Below are 25442 nucleotides of genomic sequence, written 5' to 3' on the forward strand. Positions count from 1 at the left end.
AGAAAAGAAAGAAGATGGCAGGAAACAAAAAATACAATAAAAATTATTTAGAAACCGTGTATTTAATGTCACTAGAAAATTTATTTAACCATGTTATTATCCTTTGAATCATATTATTCTGTTTTTCAGGCAAAACATGGCCCAAATAATTATCTACTTAAAAGTAGTATTTATTTATTTTTTAGGAGTTTTATAAAAAAGATATAAAAAAAAATGTGTTTAATTGAATTCGTTTTAAAATGAGTGAAACAATAATTATATTTTTAAATGAATCTATTGATAAGAACTGCAATAACATTTATGAACGATTTGAATAAAATGCAAAGGAACGAAGATTAAAATGAATGATTCCAAAAAATAAAATACAAAATTGAAACTTCATTTGAGGGCAAAAGTGATAGTAATGGGCAGAAAACAACGTATTTATCTTAAAACATAATCAAGCCATTTAAAATAAAACGAAGGGCATCAAAACCTACAAAATTTTAGCAAGTAAGAAATAATTAAAAAAACAAAACGTTTGGTCGCGTTTTGTCGGTTCACAATATTTATGGAGCTGTGTACAAGACCTTGTTATTAAATTAGCCATAGGCCTCGTGTCCAGGGCCCTGAAAAATGTGTTATAATCATCGACATAATTGGCTCTTCAATTACTATGTTAATTTCAGAGCTGATTTATGCTTGTCAGGATGCGGCCAGGCAAAAATTTTATAGCTGGTCCTCTTAAGGTACAGTTTCTGAAAAATATCATGTTAATAATTTTCGAGTCAACGTAAATGGCAATCATCAACTTCTCGTAACTTCTAGTAGCATTTTTTGTAATTTCCATTGATGAACTGAACTTATATTTTATTTAACAAATTGTACTTCAAAAAAATTTTTTTTAAGTATAACTAAATGTTTTGCTACCCAGGGAAATATTAAAAAATATTTTAAGTATGACTAAATGTTTTGCTCCCCAGGGAAATATTAAGAAATATTTTAAGTGTGACTAAATGTTTTGCTACCGAGGGAAATATTAAGAAATATTTTAAGTATGACTAAATGTTTTGCTACCCCGGGTATTATTAAGAAATACATTTATTGCAACAGAAATTAAAAAGAGTGTAAAGTGGCCAATTAAACCAGACAATGACAGGTCTTAAGGATTGTAAATGTCTTGACTTCCATATTCCTTCCTCAATTTTTTTTTTCCTATCTGTTTAGCCAAAAAAATCTTATTTTTCTTATTACTAATGCCAATTTTGAAGTTTTATTTGATTTATCCATGTTATTGTTATAAAATAAACGTTGAAGTAAAATTCAGTTAACTATGTATATAGGGCATATATCGAAACTATGGAAAACGTTTCTTCCGGCACGTGAGACCCCCAGTGGAGGATTTAAATATAACACATATATATATATATATATATTTATATATATATTTTATGGGGTCTCTTTAAACGTGTGTGTTCTTTAAATCCTGTCACATCCGAAACCACAATGATCAGTATGAGCAAGAAGACATATAAGCATATTAAAAAAAGTATTTAGAACCAAGATTTTTTTTTAAAATAAAATATTTGAAAAAACAAATGGTTGCTTACTTTTGCAGAAGAGAAGTGAGGGGAGCGCGGCGCAGTGTTAGACTCCCCCCTTCCTCCTTCTCGTGTCACCCCTGCAGAATTAAGAAACCATTTACTTTTTTTCATATTTTATTTTTTACAATTTTATTTGTTTAAAAAAATAATTTAATGTGCCAAAATGTCTTCTTGCTCAAATTGATCATAGTGGTTTCGGATGTGACAGGGTTTAATGAACACCTTGTATATATACATTTATTTATATATACAGGGTGTTCATTAAACTCTGCCACATCCGAAAGATATTTAAATATATTTATTTATATAACTATAAAATGATACGTAATTAAAAATGTACGTATGTATTTTAAAAATGTACTATCGTCATTTCCTTATTTGAACCCATTAGTGTAGAGAACATTGTATTGGCACTTTAAATGCAGCCTATCTAGATACTTTTTGGTACGTGAAAGGCAAGATGATAAGACTAACGCTTCAGGCACTGAACCTGGAACAATAAAATATTTCAGTATAAAATAACTTTTAAAATCAATATTTGATATCCACCCAGCCGGAGATCGAACGAGAAACTTCAAGAATGGTTGCCAACGCGCCAACGAAGTGGACATATCTCCTTATTTTTTTTCCTGAGAGTAGCCACCGAGTCAAAAACTCTTGTCCAGGGTTCTTGTTCTGATAGGTCAAGAGATATAAATGTTCAGTTTTCCGGATTATCAAATATCCAGATCGTTAAAAGAAATTTAAAAATTAAGGAGATGTTCTAACAATAAAAAAGAGCGCTGGCGGCCTTCGTCAAAGCAATTATCTTTGCTGGGCATGTTTAAGTAAGTTTGTAATGTTATTATTATTTGCTTTATTATTTCAAAAGTAATTAAAAAGTGATATTGTAGTAAATGTTGTATTTTATTTTTAAAATTGCCTTAATTTAATAATTAATCCAACTATCTGGATTTTTGCATATCAGTATAACGTCTGGCACTCATTAATCCGGATGGTTTGAGTTTTGCTGTAATATTTACACGGCACTGTTATCCAATACGTGCTGAATCAAAGTGTTACACAAAATTTTAATTATGTAAACTAAATTCATAAAACTGCTGTTTCGACAACACTGTTTTAATTTTTTTTACGAAATTAACAATAAAATACAAAAAAAATATAATTGAAATAACATTATAGTTAAACCGGTTAATTTTTTGTTTTGTTAAATGTATTTTTTTATGATTGCTTTAAAATAATTAAATCTTTTATAAATTTCCTTTCAACAGTTATATATTTTAAATCAGAAAATTTTAAATTTAAGATACATGGTTGATTAATACGTGAAGTAGTATATTGTTATAAAGAAACCCATTATTAATTTACGTTTTTCAAATATTCTAATGTGGATTACAATGTATTTCATGTATGTATGTATTATAATTCATTCGTGTCATATTTTAAAGAAAAAAACTAACTATTATGATTGCAAATCGCAAAATATTAGTACCTTCAATAACACAACGCTCTCCGATTGTCCGATTCTCCAACCCAAACATTACAGATGTTTTATCCCCAAACAAGTAATAACTATCTTTAGTGGTCGCCGCAGATATAAATTATCACTGAGAGATTCCTCAAATCATGGCGGCCTTTTGCCTTCATATAAAAGTCTTTCCTTCGAATCGAATGGTGGTCGGATTGTTTTATAAGTGTAATTGGACCGAGCTAATGAACAAACAACACAGAAATAATCGACAGAACATCTAAGTCGACCGTCCGTCGACTCAGTGAGAATTTTGCCGGACAAAAAGGATCAGAAGTTGCGTGCGCCGCCATTGATGCGAGGTCGACGAATAATTACATATTATCCACTAAGCTGGGATACTCGGAATGGTTAGAGGACATTTCTACATTTCCAGGAGCCGAAGGCATCGTCACCGAGGCCTTTCGGGTTGCGACCATTTTAATACGCGTGCCTCGGGAGGACGCAGTTTAAACAGTTGCACACAAATTGCGTAAATCTAAAAGGCAATCTCCGATACGTATTCATTACTGGAGATGAGAACCTGCAGCGTTAATTAATAGTGAGTACATAGTTCTCGACATAAAAACAAGCAGTTTTAGGAAGGTCTCCGATAGTGCCTTCAGCGTCCATCGGTAGGAAACGAGTTATTTATTGGGTCAATATTAAATTACTTTAAGCGTTTTCAAATTGAACGGGCCACGTTCCTCGGCGACGCGCGACGCGCGACGCTTGACATTTTGATTCTTGAAGCGGCTTATTAAAGCTAAAGCACCGTTGCAGGTGATTTCTGAAGAACCTGTCGTGTTTTATTCCGATCGTTCTAGAAACCCCTTAAATTTCATTTTAGATATCAATCGTACTTCCTACTGTGTGCGAAAAAAATGTCGCATGAGTTATGGGGGTATCGTTAATGGGACAAAAGTGGAATCTAATATATTTTAAATTGGCTCGTTTATCGAGGGGGTGGAATCGTATAAAACGCAGAAATATATCATGGGTTCCTATCAGATGTTTCTAGGCCAGAGATTTCTAAATCTTTTAGCCCACCCATACAAGTAAGTTCGGCGCCTGCCTCGCCTCAATATAAATTTTGAATTTTAATTTTACCAAATCGCGTTTTTCTGACAGTCTAGTTAAGTTACGAAATTTAATAAACATGGAAGTAAGCTTAAAGAATCCTTCTCCGGAAAGATATTAAAATTTAAAAAAAAATATGTCCTGCTTCTGGTAGCTTTTTTATTTGTTGGTTCATAAAAAAACCATTTGGAATTTTTTTTATTAAAAAGTACATTAAACTAAGGTTGTTAATAAGCAATGAGCACAATAAGGGTAACAAAAACATTTATTTAGACAAAATAATCATTTATTAAAAAAAACACTTGTGATTAAAAATTTATAACTAGAAAAATTAAGTTATGGTAAGTTAAAGTTAAAGTTAGAAAAGGAAATTAAAATACCAGTTTGCTTAGCAAATATAACGTAGTTAACGAAAATCACCATTATTATATTCATATTTTTTTATTTTTAAAAAAATTTTTGAGCAAGTGGTGTGATACAGAATAAATTTATGTAAGATTGTTTTATTTTCAACATTATATTTAAAATATCGTAGAAAACTACAATTGGAATTATTCTTTTCGCGTTTATGTAAGGACTGTATTTTTTGTAAAGGCTGTTGTTTTCCATATATTATTTATTAAATAATTAAAAAAAAATATTTCCTCGACCCTGAGTTCATTTAGTTTGCCTTCATTTTGGTTAATCTTAAACGAAAGGGTATTTATAATCGCTATTTGGAGGTAAACTTTGTATCACTGACTGTCGGTACTAGCTTCTTAACAATTTTATAGGCGAAACTTTGAAAAGCTTTGTTCTAGTCCTAGGCGATTCTGTTATAATTTATTGATGTTGTAACACTTCTGTTTAATAGTCTGACTTGTCATTTGAGAATAACAAGTTCGGTTTCGAGTATTGATTTAGGGTTATGTGACGATGGGACGGAGAAATTCGTGTATTGTGGAAATAGTATTATATCTTTTTGCAAATCTAACAGGTGTTTTATGGTGGCAAACACAAGACGTTTGTTTTATAATCGTGCCGCTTGTTATTGCTTGTAGGAACATGGTCAGAGTTTGTAGAACACTGTGGCGGGGACATTAAATCGTCCCCTTGTCACAGTAAAAAACTTATTTTATTATGTTCCGACGTCATACCCTGAGAATCCTTAAAAATTTAATTAACATTGACGATGATGTTTTTTGCCATAATTTAAATTACTGTACTTAAAAAAAAAAAACAAAATTCTTAGAAAAAGTAGAATATTGTCTGCATCGTGTTGTGTAGTGGCTAGCGTGTTCGCTAGGTATTGTATTTTATTTTTTACACAGTTACGCTTCAAAGGCTTTAATTGAAAGCAAGGTAAGGTAAGATGTGAAGAAAGAAATGAACAAAAGAGATTCATTTCGGTCTTCTTCTGTTTAGAAGAAGAAGTTTTCATCACCTGATCCCACATTTCTCATTATATAATTTGTACAAAAAAAGCATTTTTATTAATAAATTCAAATAGACGAGCTCAATTTGCCCATCAAAGAACAACTGTAATTCAAAAATAAATATGCACGTACGTATTTAAGTTTTGTCCGATCTGTTTATTGATCAGCTGCAAGAATTTACTTTTAGCAATAAGACCGTCAAAGCGCATGTCGTCGAATTTCTGGCACAAATTGGTAACTATTGATTTTCTAAAAATATGATATCTTCGTAAAAAAACATCAAATAACCTTGATTTAAATAGCAAATAAAAATACTTCATATTACAAAAAATATATAATTATGATATTCAGTGAGCAGTTTTATTTGTATTGTTAATTTGGGATGAGCTTTTAATTTTAAATGTGCAATTTCTCACAAATTGTAAAATCCAGTTACCAAGCCAAAAACCCGACGATATATTTACGAACTTAAAATTCAATAAATAAATAAAAAATTACACAAAATATTTAGAAAAGGAATATAAAAATGGAGAAGAAAGAAAACATTTTATTCATCATCATTTCCTTACCCCCAACAAATGGTGCATAGGGCACTTCATTGGAACACCAAATACAGCGTATTTCGATCACCTTGTTATTTGTACAAAATACGATTGGCTAGGCCATATACAGAGAATGTCTTCTAAGAGGCTTAATTACGCGTGCTTACTTTACAAGGAATTAGGTTCTCGACGTCCTGGACGTTCGCAACTGACTGTTGTTTGGCAGTTAATATCATATTCCACTATCCTTAGATTGGAACCTAAAGCGTAAGACTCATCACCTTACCTTCCTGTAACATATACATTAAAATTGTTATTTGAAATCAAATTTTTCTACTGAAATTTGTATTACTGCTAAAATCGCATTAATGAAATTTTATCAACTACCTTTGGTTTAAAATCTTCACCTTATATTGCTTTTCCAAATTTTAAAGATGTCTTGAAATACTTGTTATTCTTTCTTTTTTCTCTGCTGCATTGACATGTTTTTATACTTTTAAACTACTTTTAATGACTTAAATTGCATATATATATTGCTGTTCATTCTATAATGTGTCATTAATTTTGAAGATGTTTTTTAAATTGACTTAAATTTTTTGTCTTATATTTCATTTAAAGTTTCTTCTCATCGTTTCTTTGAATTCCATTAAATATGTATGTGTATATTTACGTTTTTGCCTTTTGAAAATATTCCTTTTTGAAAATGTTTTTTTTTTAGATCTGAGCATGTTTTTCATTCTTTATTTTAATTCTTACCTATTAATTACTTTTACATATTTTTTTTCATTTTTGATATTATTTCCATATGTAAATACTAATTCCAAACTTTTAAATATTATTTTTGCTTTAATTAAAATGTTTGAAAGAACTTCCATTTATGTTTTTTTTCCTTCTCTTTTTTGCACTTTCATTGATAACCTTACATATAATTATTATATAATATGGAAACTTCACTGGTCCGTTAGAGTTAAGTCTAACTGTGTAAAATATTAAACTATGTAACCGTACTGTATGTTTCTTGAATAAAAGAAAATAATAAAAAAAATAAAAAAAACATATGACCTAAATACACTGCAAATACATTTGTTGTTGATGGTAAAATGATTACCGCCTAATTAATTAAATTTAATATTTGTGACATAACAAATTGTTATTCATTTAGGTACCTTTAATTCATTTTAAGATTCTTCATCTATAAGGGGAGTTGTTAATGGTTTTATGTCCATTGTAGAATAATCGTCAGTTCAATCCCTTTCTTGACATTTTTATCCAGAGTATTCTTTAATTGGCAATTTTGTGTCATTTGCCCCGAGAATTGCCAACATTAATAAATGAAATAATATCCCCACTGATCACCAACACTCAAATCTATCATACAAAAGAAAACAACAGCAGGCTTCGAATGAAAAGGCACGAACTTAAAACAAAAAACAAAGAACACACTCATATTTCTGTTCCACTTTTTTGATGAGATTTATTTACTGTCCGTTAATTTTGATCAAAAAATCCAAGTCTGCACTGCAATTACTTCAGCGGCTTTCAAGAAAAGAATCTTTCGTGTTTTTTTGTCACGGAACTTCTTCAAAAGGTCCACGAAAATTGGAATTATTTTTCAAATGTTTAGGTTTATGCGAAATGACATTTTGACTCATTCCAAGATTTTTTTTCTGGAAATTCTTGTTCATAAAAATAATTGATAAAAATTATTTAATATAAATAATTTTTGGTGCAATTTTTTTAAAACAATAATTCGTGAGTTTACACAATCAATTATTTAAAAAAATTACATGCCATACAAAATGTATGTATATAATAATTCAATTATAATTCCACGCAGAATTCAAGTCACAGAGCGACGAGAGTTTTATAAAAATACGGGAATAGTATAAGAATGAATTTTTGTTATGATAATTTTGAAGAATTGGGCAATTTTTATAATTATCACAAATTACTTCTTCTAATGTATGTGTTCGGGTGGATGAAGAATACAGTAATGTGGGTGTGAAACAGAACCAGAAGCCTGAACGAGTGTTTTTGACTCGATGACTGCTCTCAGGTAAAAATCCTGAAAAATTAAATTACATATTTACAATTACAATGGATGACATAGTGTAGTGATCGGTGTATTTACCACCATGCTTGAGGTCTCAAGTTCGATTCCTGGGGAGATTGACATGAAATATACGTTTTTAAAGGTGTTTTTAAAGTATTTTTTTGCCCCTGTACTGGCACCTGAAGCGTAAGACTGATCAACATCCTACCTTAGTTCCGTTATTACTTATTGTAACAGACAATGTATAATAATTAATCGCGTAATTCACTTTAAAATTCCAAAAAAGTACTCCTTCAGATAAGGCCCGAAAGGCCAATCAATTCAGGCCAGGAGGGTTGATTAATTGAGAATCGAAGGGCCGCATTTTCTAGCTTGTTACCTACTTATAGCTCTTGATTATTTGATTTTTATATTTCAGTACAGAAAAATAAATTTAAAATGTAGTGAAAATATAGCCGGCGTGTTTTTTATTCTCACTTCAAAATATTTTAATAAGGTTACTCGAAGCAAACAATGTCTCTCTGTATCATACCGACAAATTTATTGTTGGCTTGGGTTGTGTTCTCTAAGAGGTTTTTGTTGAGATATTTAATGATCATCTAGAAAATAAAAATTGGTTCAAGTTCTGCAAAAAGCATTCAAGTTCCTAATTAGAAGGAATAGCCTCTGGAAGTGGAAACAACAGTGCATGGGGGCTCGCAATTTATTGAACTATTTTGTTTGTATGCATTATACAATAAGAAAAGTTACATTTTGCGTTTTTAAAACTAGTTCTGTTTATTAATTTATTTTAAAACAGAAGAACACTAGCAATCTTGTTTTAAAAAAAAAAGATATTTAAATTTATTTCAACAAAGAGGGAAAACATTTTTGAGAAGGCAATATGGAAGTCTAGGCATTTTCAGGGCATTTTGGATATACTCAAACATTGTTAGATAGATATTTACTTACTTAGCGTGTCCGGTTGGATTATATCCAGCCACTTCAACATGCGGCTACAGATATTGCCTTGTCGTTTGTCACAATTAGGTCCCCAAGAGTGTAGCCTTCCTCCATGAGCGGTCAGTAAGTGGCTGTCGTCCTGAGTTACGCCGCAATCACACAATATCTCATCACCAGAGAGGTACCCCCAACTTTGGAGATTTTTTACATCGTGTAACACCCACCCGTAGTCTATTCAGGGCGATCCATAGAGAGTCTGGTAGGTGTTCACCTCCTTGGATACCCTCATTTGGATCCATCCACCGTCTCGCTCCAAGATCCTTTTGCTATAGTTCTTCTCTCCGCTGTTGTGAGGATTCAACAGGGGAGGTGGCTGTGATAAAACTGTTTCTATATCTCAGACGCGAGGCCGTTGGTTGGTGGTGGTGGACAACCAAGTTTGGACCTCTGATCCATGAGTTCGCAACACTAGCCACAGGACCACAACCCGATTCAAATTTTAGAATTTAAAATCATTTTAAAATTTACAATATTTTTTGATATTATTAAAAATCATTATATTTGTACATGCATAGATACCATTGACAGCGCTGCGAGACATTGAATAGATTGATATACTTTTTAGTGAGTTGTCCAGATATTTATTAAAACTTATGTTATAATTTTTATAATAAGTATTCTTCAATAATATGCATGCTTCCACTTTCTATTATGTTGTATCCTAACTTAAAACAGAGATCTCGGTCTCATAGAGTTAGGGATAGGTTGTTTTTGTAATGTGTGTCTTTATAAGAATAAATTAATAAATATTTTATTATTATATTGATGGATGTAATGCTAAAATTATAGTTTAGAAATAACAAGGTTTTTTTACTATATAATTTGTTTGTTTAATTTTAAGCTAGTATAAAACTGCTTTAATATTTAAACATATTTGGAATTGATATATAAGTAAGATATTTATTTATTTATTTATTTGACGGACTTATGCAGTCCAATCTAACGATGGTAAATACAATTTCTTATAAAGAATACAGATACTAATAAAATAAAATACAACTTAATAAAATTAAAGCTAGGACAAAAAAAAATACTACCTCAAGACAAGATCCGGTCTATTTTAGTGATTTTTTAAATCTATAAAGACTTACACCAAAAAAATCCAGATCTTACAGTTTCTTACAGTCTCGAGTTACAATACGACACAATCGGGACATTGGTGCATGCAAGCCATGCATTTGTGCTGTGGTTGATCAAGGAACAACACATTATTATTTCGCAACCGGTGGATCGGAACATTGAATGCCACTTGTTCCAGTAACGATGGTACATCAATTAGGCCATTCAGTAAATTAACATAAATATGGAGTCAATGGTATTACTTTGTACACAAGAAAAAAAACTTTTAAAACGACGCGATGAAGAAAATTTAAATAAAACTACTGGGACTGTATAATACACTGTCATTAGATAACTTAATCGATATTCTATGAAAAAGTTGTCGTATTTTGCGTTTCTAAAATGTTAAAAAATAAACATTCTTTGAGAATTTTCATAACATTTATGCTTCATAAATTTCACGCTATAATATGATAAAGATTTTCTTCCCGAGACTGCGGTAAAAATTATCCCATTGAATAATGTAAATGTCGTGTACCAAAGAATACCCTCCAGTTTACACGAAAGTTAATCTGAATCTTTACACCTTAGGTTTTTGTCCCACCGCCAAATTAATGTCCATGCCACAATTTTTTTAATTAAAAATAAATTATTTACTAGTTACGATGAAAAAGTAAATTCTGATATGATTAATTAAACGTGCCTTATTAAATTTAAGACTGTGAGTTTATAATTGTATCAGGTTTACGGGTTCAAACTGGCAGTAGGATAGCAGTGAGTCACATCTTGCAGGAGGGTGTGATTCTATAAAATGCTTCAAACGCTCAGTTGCATTCCACCGGCAACACTACTGACTAGTCCTACTCGTTAGCGTTCACGTCGCGAATCCCGGGCAATGGGATCACACTCATAACGGTGTGATCACAGCAGATAACGATCGGATGAAAGGCGAGTTTCTGGCGCCTCCAAACCAGAACTATCCAGCTAAGGGAAGGCAACCTCGACAAAAAAATCCACCAGAAAAGGCAACGGGAAACCACTCTGGTCATTTTTGCCCAGGAATCACTATGGCGAGTATATCCAATAAGGAGTTTTCCTGGCTGCAGAACACAAGAGTAGTGCATGACTGAGATGCTTTTGCTGTAGTGATCGCCAACGCCAGGGGGGCCTGACAAGGCACCGCAAGAAGAAGATCAGATTTGCGAATGAAACATCTCACCAGCAAAAAGAAAAAACCAATTTTAATGTTCAATATACGTAAAAAGTTTTAGATTCATATTTCTGGATTTATTGAAATATTTATATCAAATATTGTAATTGCATAAATGTCTTGTTTTTAAAATCAAATATTGCAACGATGCAATAATTTAAAAAGCGCATTTTGTTAGGAAGTTTATTTTATTGAATTTTTTAGTGTTAACTCGTAAAAGGCTGTTTTAAAATATAGTATTAAATTTATAATAAAACACAAAAATTGTAAGCTAATAAATGAATTCTATATGTACAATAAATAAAACAAAACCTTTGAAATGTTCTCCTGTAGAATAAATGCTTAAATAAATAAACATTCATTTTCTAAAAATGGATTGATAACCTATCTAAAAAAATAAGGTAAAAATTACATTAATTTACAGGGTTTTTTTTTGGAGAATCCAAATAAGGTGATTTTTGGAATAAGGATTTGGAACAAGTTTTTTGAGTTTTGAAATTCAGTTTTTAATGCAGGTGTAAGATGTCATTTTTCATACATATTTAAAAAGGAAACGTTTGTTTTAATTATTGAGACATTAGATAGGAATTCCAATCATTCAGGGGCGTAACGTGTAAAAAAGATTTCAAAATATTTTATTTGCTAGTGGAAAATAATTGAGAATTAGTTATAGAATGCCATCCATAGGATAAACATAGATTTATTTTACGCTGAACAAGTCGAGGAGTCTAGAAAAATATGTAATACGAAAAAGACAAATTTGTTGATTATTACTTAGTTGAGTAAATTATAATAATTGTTAAATATTAGCCGTAGCAAGCAAGTTTATCACCATCAATCGCCTATTCACGTTTAATGGTGCATAGGGCATTTCATTTGCACACCAATCGCAACGTATCCTGATATCTTTTGATGCATACAGGAGTGCTGTTTTAGAGCCAATAAAATATTGCGGTGTAATAAAATTAACATCCCTTGTAAAACACGTTCGGAATCGAACCAAATACCTCTAACATGGCGCGCATTGATTACGAACCGGGAAAAACATTACAGGCAATTTAAATACCTACCTTGTATTTTTATTTTCCGGAAGAAAAGCTTTTTCTTCATTTTATACGGAGAAAAAAAAAATAGGTCAAGAAATTGCTGACATATTTCAACACTTCACAATTTTAAAATAGTGTGAAATTCTCGAAGGTTTTGACACCTTTTTTCAAGGTTCACAAACAATAAATTCTCTTTTATTCTGTTTCACTTGTCACTGGGAATGAGAAACTTTCAAAGATATTTGATCCAATTAAGCCACGGAGACTGGACATGTAACGTTTTACACCTTCGGTCAAGGCGTAAATTACTTGGTAGTTACCTGAGTGTATTTACCAGAAAATGAAGAATTATCTTGGCGTGGGAAAACGAGGTACCGCTTCACTATAAAGTTTAACTGCGGATGATTATTTGAAGTCTTTAAATGACATGTATTACAATATTTTAAAACAATTTTATGTTCTTAACAGATTTAATTGTCTTTACATAATACTCGCTCACATAATTATACAATAAAAGTAGAATATTAAAGTAATTATCACATAAAATAAAACAATATAATGAATTAAATTAATGGTTAATATCAAGGTTCTACTAAAAATTATGCTGCATGTTGATGTGTTTTTATTGATGATTATGTAAATATTCAAAAAATGAAGCAAAAATATTGACAAATTACAACAGGGATGGAGAATACCTTAAATAAGGGAATATGGAAGTCGAGGCATTTACAGGGCTTATGACCTGTCATTGGCTGGTTTAAGTAGCCACTTTACACACTGTGTAACATTCACCATTTTGCCTATGTTTGAACTTCCATATTTCTTCAACTCTTCCATTTGTTGATTTAAGTGAAGTAAAAGAGCTGAAACCTTTATTATTGTGAAGAGATTCATCTGACATAATAATTTCACATACTAGGCAACGCCTGAAAACTATTTTTCAATTTTTAAACTTCTTCTTGGACCAGTTGGTTTCATTACAATATTTGAGTTTGTCCAAATGTTCGTAGACAAAATACAGGATTTCACCCCCTCGGGAGTCATTTAGATTAACAAAATCTTAAATCTTAATGACTCCCGACGGAGTGAAATCCAGTCTTCTGTCTACGAACATTTGGACAAACTCAAATATTGTAGCAAAAATATTGTTTTTTTTCATACAGTTACATTTCTTTAGACACTAGTGATACTGGTATGCAAATTTAAACAATTTTTACGTGATATACTTAAAACGTCTGCAAAACACGTATTGTCATCTACGTACGCGAGTCGTGGCACATCACCAGGGTCTTAAATACCAAAATACAGAGCATAAGGAAAAGGTTTTGGAGAAGATTTGGGTGTACGATGACGATGGTTTGACTTTGTAAGGAATGAGGAAATAAAGAAAAGACACAGCAACTTCCAGTAACAACTATCGTCATGCGGAGGCAATACAGTTGCCTGGGCCATATACTGCGAAACCCTTCTAGGAGCTACGCTTCTTTACTTTGGAAGGCACCAAGTTCTCGACGTTCGGGAAGTCCACTGCTGACTGTTCGTCGGCAGTTTTTATGAGAGCTGCAGGATGCGAATCTGACTTGCAGGATGCTCCGGAGCTGAAACCCGATAGAAAAGTCTCCGGAGGATTTTTTGATGTGATATGCTCCAACTAAAATTGGAATGATGATGATTAAGGCCCATGACACAAATTGGCCGGATGCCGGTGCCAGGTAGTTTATGTACATACACAATTTAATTCCCTGATAAAATATTATTAATATTTAAAGCATTAACTTTGTGGTCAAACATTTGACTAAATTTTATTAAATATTTGTATATAACCACTTACCGACCTTTCTACCTATCACCTAATCAATTTAAATCATGACTTTATTAAAAACGCTGGAGTTGAAATCATACATACAAATAATAAAAGGTTAAAAGTAAATAATATAAAAATATTTCACATTAGGAAAGCTTTAAAAAATAATGTTCCTTTGATCAATAATCAAACAAACTTCCAATATGGTCCTTTATTCGATGTTCCACTGTAATGGTCACCCTATAAAATCTATTAAGCTTATTCCCTCCCCCCATTCCCTCTACTTTTTTCATCAATTCTCAAACATGAGAATATTTTCATAATTTAACCAGTCCATGTTTGTCCTAATCAGTGTATGTGCTTATTAAAATGCATGTCGTGTGGGTTTTATATTTTTGTGCAACAACCATGGTGAAGGTGTATAGTGGGTTTTGCATGTTGGTTTGCATGTTGGTTTAACTGGTGTCCTGACGAAGAGACGGGTACGTCTCGAGGCCGGTAGACATAGAAAAGTCGGTAACTGGTTATATACAAATATTTAATAACATTTAGCAATTCAATTCAATTAATTTATTTTAAATATAACATATACATTGCAAACATATATTCAATACGTACACATAATAAAAAATACATGAAAGAGACTTATTTTAAAGAAGTTGGAGAATCGTTCTCTAGAAAACCCCTTCGGATACATGGAACAGATCAACATCTAGAGCGATGTCGTTCAGCATAGCGGTAGCCCTTCCAACAGGCATAACCATCAGCAGGTTGATCTTGTATATTGGAATATGAAACAATCTATGCTGACGCTGTCTTAGGTAATTATCAGGAACATACAAACCAATGCTCATCATTATCTCAAAATTATAGATTATACCACGCAACAATCGATAAAAATGTGTCAAATACACATTCCTTCTAGTCTACAAACTGTTGTAGCCAAGCATACCCTGAAGAAACTCGGTCGGGTAGAGCCGAGGATAATACCCGCACTCTCTCATGTAGAGATATCTTAGAAACTTTTTTTGGATTTTCTCTATCATAAGAGAGTACTTAAGTTCATGTGGCTCCCAAATCATCGAGCCAATTTCGAGTCAATTTCGAACTAAGGAGTGGTAAAGAGTTCTCAGTACGCGGGTATTTTCGAAAACCCTGGCAGTACGCAGAACAAATTCTAAGATCTTCAATGCACTACCACTGATTGTCTATGTGTTCATGAAATGTCAGGGTGCTCACAAATCTAACGCCCAGATCCTAAACATTCGATGTTCGTATCAGATTCTAGTCATTCATTTTGTAGCGAAAAAAAATTTTGTTTTGGGCCCTTGTGAAGGACTTTACCGAACACTTGGAAACATTAAACCTTAGTTTGTTTCGCCTTCCCCATTCAGACATATTAGATATATCCGCTTGGAGAAGACGGAAATTGTCAGAAGTTATCACCTTTAAGAATAGTTTTAAGTCATCGCGCAGAAAACACGAATTTAAAATTACATTTTTAATATTAATAATGAAAATTGAGAACAACAATGGACCCAGGATAGAGCCTTGCGGGACAATCCTACTTCGCGTCTTATATATTTCAAATTTCAACCGTCGTGCGTCCAGCTCGAAGGATTTCTTCGAATTTACAAATAAATGCACATATTTTTATAATTATTTCAGGACGCCGCCGCCGGCCGTGTGTCAAAACTTCAATATAAATTTGTATGAAAACACGTTCCGAAATATTCCCAAAGCTTGATTGAATTACTGAACGTACCTTTTCATTTTAAAATTGTGTCTCTATTTTTTTTTCATAGCTTAGATTTCATATTATACTCTAGATAACTCAACCCATGGACAGGCCATGCCAATGTGGGGTTTTCGTTTTAATAAACTTGTGATATATGTAAAAAGAAATGTAACTAAATGAATAAATAAACTGAAATAAATAAATAAAAGATTACTGAAAAATGGATAACTTTGAAGAGAGTTTAATGCATTTAGAGTATTTGATATATAGGATTATGAAAGGATTTTTTAATAAAATGTCTGTAACAGTCATATGTTGCACGAAAAAAAAGGCGTTTTTGTTTTTTTGATTTTTGCATTTATTTTTCATGAGATTTTAAACATTTTGATCACTGTTCAACTTAAATATTAACTTCTACGTTGTTCATAAGTATCCATATAGAATAAACAGTTCAATCATCAGTAATATTTTTTCTGCTGGAATTGATGGAATGCAATGTTTTTGTGCCGTCCATGAATCAACAACTGTATTGCGGTATTCGGAACAGCTGATTTGGACATTTAATTTGAATAATTTAATCTTGAATGAACTCGGCGCGTGGATAATCGTTAAGATCACCAAATCATCAATAATTTAAATAAATGGCACTTTACAAATCGTCCAGGGCATTAATGTTACTACAAAGGAGATTTAATTCCTGACATGAGGTGCACATTTCTTACTGATTGTCGATAATATTAAAATCCCGATGTTTTTAGGTCAAAGCGGATCCTTTGGGCGACAATTTAATTAAGATTGTTTTTTTACGTCGGGACACTTACAAAGGTAAACTTTTAAAAAGGTTGGTTTTAAGCCTAGAAAATGAGCCTCAAAACACCTATTTTATATTTTTATATTAACCTTAATAAATGTCTCAATCGCTTAAAATAATAAACCTATTAACAAAAAATAAAAGCACCTTTACCGACTAAAGCTGTTTCTTAGTTGAGTCATTCCAAGTTTTGGGGAAAAAATATTGAATTTAAAGGTGGTTCTAAACTGTAATATTTCACAATCCCAGGAGCGCAATCACAAACGCTATCTTCATCAGTACATACCGAGGCGGTATAATTAACTTTCCTACTATTTCTATCTACCTCGGAATGCTCTGCTGACCTGTGTTTTCATTACGTTATCTCAGACGTCGTATGATCAAATTCAACCAATAAGTGGCGCTGAAACTTTATTCAGCATTCAATGCTAAATTGAAAATAAAAAAAATCTCTTTCGTATTTTAAATAGGCTTCTGTGATAAAAAGCAGCTACTTCAAAACGATTAAAATTTTAAACAAATCACAGTTAAAGTAATTGCGTTGGTAAATAATAAAACCAACTGGTCCAAGAAGAAGTTTAAAAATTGGAAAATTGTTTTCAGGCGTTTCCTAGTGAAATAGTTCAGTCAAATGAATCTCTTCACAAGAATAAAAGTTTCAGCTCTTTAACTTCACTAAAATCATTAATTAGAAGAATTGAAGAAATATGGATGTTCAAACATTGGCAGAATGGTGAATGTTACACAGTGTATAAAGTGGCCACTTAAACCAACCAATTGCCTAGACTTCCATATACTCTTTTTAAAGTATTCTCCATCCTTGTTGTAATTTGTTAATAATGTTGGATTGAACGTTATTTTCATACGAAATTAAGCAGATCCAAAGAGGGTATTGTTAACTTTTACATAAGGTATCTTTATCCGTCTAAGTATTAAAAAAACAGCTTTATCGATATATCGATTCGTGCTCTCAGGAAGATTGGAAAAGATGTGGAAAAAGTATATTTATTATTTTTCATACTGGCAATATTTTCACCAAATCTCAAAGATCACGTGGTCTAACGCATGAGCTACAATTACCTCGAGTTTTCAAACCGAAAGGCTAGATGCTACTGCACGTTGATTGCTGCACAAACTTGAAGTTAGAAGGTCGGTAGTGTATCTTCGTAATAGCTAGGGAGAATTTAACTTAAATTATACAGTTATGGTGAAGGTATGACGTTTATCTTCCGATTGTAATCGCGGCCCTGGACCGACATCTAAAGCGTAAGACTGATTACTGATCACCTTTCCTTTCATATAAATAAATGATCCAGATATTTAGTACACTAATGCAGTTCCTAATAACCACTGGGTGTAAACCTCCGTGGTGTAGTGGTCAAGACGCTTGACTCACACACGGAAGGTTCCGGGTTCGATTCCCGGTGAGAACACAAAAATTAAAATGTGATTTTTCTCAAGCCTGGGTGCTTTGTGATGTAATTCACCACTATAATTAGGCCTCCTGGCCTGTTGTGGTGCAAAAAAAAATGTAAATGTAAAAAAAAAAAAAATATGAGAATGATGAAGAAGTAACTAATGTTAAATTATGAATTAATGTTTTATGTTTGAATCGAGTTGTGGTCCCATAACAAATATTGCAGATTTACGGATCAGAGGTCCAAGGTTCAAACCCCTCTTTACCCCAACATGTTTTTTTATTTTATTTATATCTTAAAGTAGGACACACATAGCATACATATTGTTATGTGTGTTCTAATAATAACATTGCAAATATATTTAATTTATAAATTGTTTATCACATATGTCTTGACCATTATTTTAAATTTTGATATGTTTTTTTCTTCTTAATTATTTTTTTCCATTTCGTAATACTTTTTAATTGCTTTAAATAAAATTGAGTTTTGTGACTTTGCCTTTTTCCTAAATGGAAGTCTAATTTTGTTCTTTTCTCTAGTATTGTGATCGTGTTCATGCTGGTTCCGATCAATTTTTTTCCGAAATTCTGTTTTTTTATTAGAGTTTATAATTTTATGAACAAATATCATTGTATTGTAAAATATTCTTTGTTTATATGTTAATAATTTCATTTCATTTACCATCGACTTTACCCTCGTATATCTGTTTTTTTTCAAAATGATTCTAAAGGCTTTCATTTCATTTCCATTTTCCAAAAGCGAGTTATTCGCAACTCGTAGAAAACGACCTTAAACATTTAAATATTTAAGTTTATCATAAAAACGCAAGGATTTATTTTTATAACTTTACATAATACATTTAGTATGCAGACAGAGTATTTGGAATAGACAAATGTTTCATTAGGTAGGAACGTATAAAATCATTAATATATAAATCTGAGTTTATTGCAACGGAGAGGAAAACATTTTGGAGAAGGTATATGCAAGTCGAGGCATTTACAGAGGATAGCTCGTTAAGAGTGGCTACTTTACACACTGTGTAACATTCACTATTTTATCTTTGTTTAAAAAGCCACATTTCCTCAACTCTTCCATCTGTTGATCACAGGTCTTAAGCCTTGTTAATGCCTAGACTTCTATATTCCCGTCTTAAAAACGTTTTCTCTCTTTGTTGCAACAAATTTAGATCTAAATAACTACCTAGGGAGGATATCCAGCCTATCTGCAAAAATCTGAACGAACTCAAAGCATTGTTTAAGAGTTTTTTTTTTTACTAAATCATTTACATCTTTATTTTGTGTTTGTAATCCATTCGTTCCACGTGATCAAATTATCTAAGTGACCCTTTTTAATGTGAGCAATTATTTGATTTCTATAAAAGATTTCCACATTCGAAACAAAAACAAACAACCTATCACGCCGTTTTACCATAAGGGTAGGCAGAGAGGATAGAACGCCATCTCACCCGGACTTTGCATACATACCTCGTTTCTTCTATATTCATACATTTTCTCATGCACGCACGCCGATTATTTTAAATCTTGACATGTCCATCTTTAAGTATTTGTTGGACTTAATTGTGCCATATCTTTCTCGGTCTTCATCGTTTTCTGCATCTATTAACATCGTTGGTCCTTTTAGCTCTTCTTTCGCTGTCCATTCGCTCTACATGTCCAAACCAAAGCAGCACCCCTCTCTTGATTATGTCGATAATACTTGTCTTAGCCTTGGATAGTTCACGAATATTGTCATTTTTGCACCTATCAAACATTGTTTTACCACACAGTTTGACAGTATTCAATCTAATTTCATCAATAATTTTCAAATTTCATACTTTGCTCTCATACTTTAGGGTCAGAATCAGAACTCCGTTGTGAATTGCTACTTTTATTTCTTCAACTCTTCCGTCTGTTGACTTTTGCTAAGTGAAAGAGGTAAAACCTTTATAATGGTTCCTTCGCAAGAATGTATTCCCTCTATTTTGCTACAAATTAAGATCTAAACGGCTCCCTAGTTAGAAAATCCCGCCTGTCTACAAACATTTGGACATACTAAAAAAAAAGACCATAATGTATAGTTAAATTTTTTTTTTTAATTTAAAGTTCAATTAATTACAAAGGCCCTTAAACTATTTTAGACTAGCGTATGTTTGAAGAAAATTGAGTTTAAAAAAAATTCATTGTGAATGTTTGAACGACGTGGTATTTAAATTTCTTTATTATTTAGAACAAATTAAGTCTTGAATGTTTTATTTCCGAACAACATCATCAACGTTATTAATGTAATTCACATAATTTTAATACAATAAACATAAAACAACTTTGTTTCTGACAATGATTATTTAATTTTCCACCGACCGCGACCCATTAATGCTACATAAGCTTCTTTATCAAGGTATACTTAACTGAAACCGGTCCGTAGAAAAAAAAAAGTGGTTGAAAACAAAGTTGTTTCATATTTATTTTATTATAATGAATACCCACAAAATTAGTGCTTCAAATATAAATTATAAATATTATGAATTTTAACTTAACAAAATATCATAATAAACAATTCCAGCAAATAACGTTTATTTAAGAAGAAATACTTTTCAAAAAAAATTGGCTTATTTGTTTTTTCAATTTTATTTTTTTAAAATTAATTATTATTATTGTATTTTTTATTTAGTTTTGGTTAGACTGTAAGAAGTTTCTAGCGGCAATAAGTCCGCCATTCAACTTTGTATACCTTTGTTATTATTATTTTATTATTTTTATTAATAGCTTCATTAAAGAAACAAAAAAAAAATTAAAATAAAATTTTTAATTCATAAAAAAATTACGAGATGATTTTTAAGGAAAAATAAAAACGTACTTTATTTTTACTATACAAACTCTAAGTAAGCTCTAGTCAAGTACAAGAACTAGTCACTTTTTTAGAGAGGAACAAACAGCATTGAAATAACAAAAAAATATATCTATATATAATGTAATATATCAATTAAATAAATAAAACGTATCAATGTAAAAAAACTTGTACCAGGTAATACAATCGTACAATCGTAAAACTTTAGTTTAAGGATCGCTATACCAGGTTTTAAACTCCGGACTTCTGTTCTGGAGTCTAAAATAATACCACTGCGACACAACCCATATCACTCACTTACGAGCTATGTTATTCTGAGATTTCCACAAATCACCTATAAAACATTTCGGTTTTCATTGAGATATTTATCTGATGATTGAAAAATTTACTTATCGTGGATTTATACGTTTCCATCATACATATTCTGACATAACTGTATTTAAAAAATACTATTTCAATCATGTCCGTATTTTTTTACTGTAAATGGCACCTGTTGATATTAAACGTAAATTAAATCTTCTTCCGGGTAATTAATATGGGGGATCACAATGCACGAACGTAACCGAACGAACTTGTTTGCGATCGTTTCTATGAACAATCGTATTTCGTAATAACAACATAATATGTTATCTTTATGGTTTGAGAAAGATTTGCTAGTAGGAAATGTAAATAAAAAACAGGAAAAAGCGATTTAAAAATGTTATACAAATATGTCATAAGTCATGTAAATGCATATACTTCCAGGTTTTCATTTAAAAAATGTTGAACATCTCCCTAAGGGGGAAAATCCTATCCTTGTCTAAAAACATTTAGACAAATGCAAAAAATACTTTTATCTGAACCTACTGATTCAAAAAGTAAAACAAAAAAAGTATTTTCAGGCGTTACGTTGGTTAGTTGAGGAAAATTAATCTCTATTTAAATTTGTTGCACTAGAGAAAGAAGATATTTTTGAGAAGGGAACATGGAAGTCTAGGCATTAACGGGCTTTATGATCTGATATTGGCTGGTTTAAGTGGCCACTTTACACACTGTGTAACATTCACTATTCTGCCTATATTTGAACATCCACATTTCCTCAACTCTTCCATCTGTCGACTTTTGTGAAGTAAAAGAGCTGAATTTATCATGTGGGTAAAATTCATTCGGCTGAACCTGTCTGCAAGCTTTTGGACACACTCAAAATATTTTAAAATTAATCTCACTCATATCCATAAAAGTTTCAGCTCTTTGTTTCCCAAAAGTCAATAAATGGAATAGTTGAGGAAATGTGGAAAGTTTAAACATATGCAGAATGTACAATATTGCAAAGCGTGTAAAGTGGTAGCATAAACCAGCAAATGACGGATCATGTACAGATCAGACCTGTAAATGCCTAGGCTAATACATTGCCTTTGTTTAAATGTTTTTCATCTCTTTTGCAATGAATTTTACCATACGAATTACACAAAAATATAAAACTAACTTTCCCATAATCCACATGCCATCATCCTATGGAAATGTACGCTAGTGGTTTATACGAATATTTACTGATATTTATTTTAATGTTTGACAGCAAGTTCAAAAGCTTAAATGTTATATTAATAAAAAGTTTATCAGTTAGGCAAATCACTTCTGATCTGTACCTAGATAGGGAAATTAGATGCAGAATAGAGATGGCACGATCAGCATTAAATGGCGTGAAACAATTATTTAGTTATTTTTTGATAGTCAAGTGCAATGTGTGGTCTATACTGCTCTACAGGGTTAAAACATGGACTCTCAAGGTAAAATTTATTAACTGTTTAGAAAATTTTGAAATGTGGCTTCACCGGAGAATGCTGGGAATCCCGTGGCCAGATTTTTTGACCAGCGTGGAGGTGCTGAGACGAGCGAGTGCCGAAAAAGAACTACTGTCCTAAATAAAACAGAGAAAACTTGCATATCTGGGCCATATCATGCGCGGAAGCAAATATGCGCTTCTACAGCTTATCATGATAGGGAAGATCGAGGGAAAGCGTGGAGTTAGAAGGCGACAGTTGTTTTGGCTGAGGCAAGTAAAAAGGAGTTTGCGGAGTTAAGGCGCTGTTCCAGTTGGCACAGGCCCGGAATGCCTACTCTAGCGTGCTTGCCAATGTCACGTCGGGAGAACCTGATTTGGCACAGAAAGAAAAAAAAATATATACCAAAAACATGAAAATTTCAATAAATACTCGAAACATTGACAGTTTACCCCGACAAAACCGAGCGAATTTTTAAAATATTTTTTTAAATTCAATTATTGTATTCACAATTCGGAGGAATAACACTCCATGTACTGGAATTATAGTACCTACGTGCTCGTTGACTCAATGCATTTTTTTTCAAACAAAAATAGGAAAATATCACAAACTACGAATACCGATAAAAATATATGAAATAGATTTAAAAAAATAATTTTGTGGAGATACATAAATACATAAATTTAAGAAAGATTTTCTTTTCAAATGTCACTAGAAAAACGCGACATGTTGGCCTTGATAGTTGTGACGTCATGCTTTGTGACAATGTTCTAAACAAATTAGAATTGTCAGGAACAAATAAACATGAATCGTGATGTATTAGGGGCGTGGCTAATGGAATGGCCATTTTTGCGAAAATTCAAAATTATGAATTGAAAAATATTGTCAATTGCACTAAAACAAAAAAAAAAAATTACTGGATAGTATTTCGTAGACTTTTTAAAAATAATTTTAAAAAATAAACGCGATATTTCCCTATTTTTTGTCGACTTTTGTGCTAAGCTCTCTGTAACTACTATGATATAAGTGATATTGTGAACATTCATAAGGCAGGTCTTATACAAGAAATAATGTCGAAACTTATTCATCTACACGTCTCATTTCTTTTCGCAGTATTGTAGAAGCGAGCGAATGGGAGGGAAATACTTTCTGAATTGATTTAACTATACCCTAGAATTTTTACTCGTCTTGTTAGGAGGTGCGAAAAACCAATTGATTTAAAAACAATGCGAGGATGTTTGGTTCGGCATGAAATTAAAACTAAATGACTGCCATTTATAAGCGTCATCTCTCGAATACGCTGGGAAGAATTTTTAACACAGATATGATCAAATAAATATAATGCATCGTGGTAATCAACAAGGATATTTGTAACAATAAATTATCAAACATATGCATAATTAAACAATTAAATAAACCTCGTCAGGTTCTCGAGATCCTTGATGAACATTGCTGACAGTTCGTCGGCAATTCATTTATCTAAAGTCTTAACTGTGGTTTGCCTGTAATTTATTTCTGCTTTTTTAAAATTGGTAGTATTGTTTTAAATTCGTGTTAATGTTAACGTTGTTGGTTATTTTTAAAGTTTTATTTTCATTGTTTTTTTATTTATTTTTAATTTTTTTATAAACATATGAATTATCAAGTCCTACTGAACTGCATACAATGCAGTTCGTCAGCAGGTGCTTATGGTTAAGTTCTAATTTATATAAATATTCTTATCTCTCATAAACATATGAAAACTCTTATTACTATCGAAAAAAAAGAATAAATGTACATTAAAAATAAAAAATATGAAAAATTAACCAAATAAAAAAGAAAACAGAAAAAACCATAAAAAAACACGTTCTAAAAGCCAAATTCTCAGCAGACGTCTTTCTCTTGAGCCCGATAAGTTTTTTTGATTTTTTTTATTTAATGGGAGCATATTTGTAGTGGGAACACGCCGATGAACTTTAATTTAGTATTTTTTTGATGGATTTTGATTTCGTTAATTTTTTTATATAAATTTTATGAGATAACAGAAAATTAAAAAAAATTAGAAATGCTAAAAAATGGGATGTGGTCTTGGTTTTGGAGGATGCACCGGAATTGGCAGCTTACAGAAAAACATTTTTCTATTTTATATATTTCATATTCATCATTTTTTTTTTTTTCAGAAACATACGGTCAACTATGATAAAATTGCATAATTAAGATACGGTTGTATGACAAACCAGCGAAGTTTCTAAATAATAATATTTATATAAAAAATATAATATGTAGTGCTGTTCCTCTCTAAAGAAGAGACGAGCTCTTGTGCTTGGAGGCTGTTGTGGGCAACATATCAGTCTTTGGGATAGCTGCGCCACAAAATGTTAAGTTAAAATTTAAGATATTGTTGCGTTTTTGACCAAGAGTGTTTTTTACATTACATTTTTAAGCATTAAATTTGGTTACTTATTTATTTATTTAACTTCTTATAGCTGGGCACATATTTATTCACTGGCGAGTTTATAGCCAAATGGCAACTTTTCAAAAAAAGGAACGTGTTTTTGTTTAGGTAATAAATGAATAATGAGAGATTAAGA

The 25442-nt window shown here is 31.6% G+C and overlaps 1 long non-coding RNA gene across 1 annotated transcript; it reads right to left on the reverse strand.

The window, feature by feature from the left end:
• Positions 1–452: 452 nt before the first annotated feature.
• LOC148282464 (uncharacterized) lies at positions 453–3153 on the reverse strand. The gene is made up of 3 exons (XR_015822093.1): positions 3076–3153; positions 1590–1660; positions 453–737 (listed from the first exon to the last, which is right to left on the reverse strand). It is a non-coding gene; the product is annotated as an uncharacterized LOC148282464 (long non-coding RNA).
• Between the last annotated feature and the right edge of the window lie 22289 nt (positions 3154–25442).

The sequence above is a fragment of the Micrasema longulum genome, unplaced genomic scaffold, assembly GCF_059751315.1.
Source record: "Micrasema longulum isolate JH-2025_06_02 unplaced genomic scaffold, ASM5975131v1 h1tg000326l, whole genome shotgun sequence".
NCBI lineage: Eukaryota > Metazoa > Arthropoda > Insecta > Trichoptera > Brachycentridae > Micrasema > Micrasema longulum.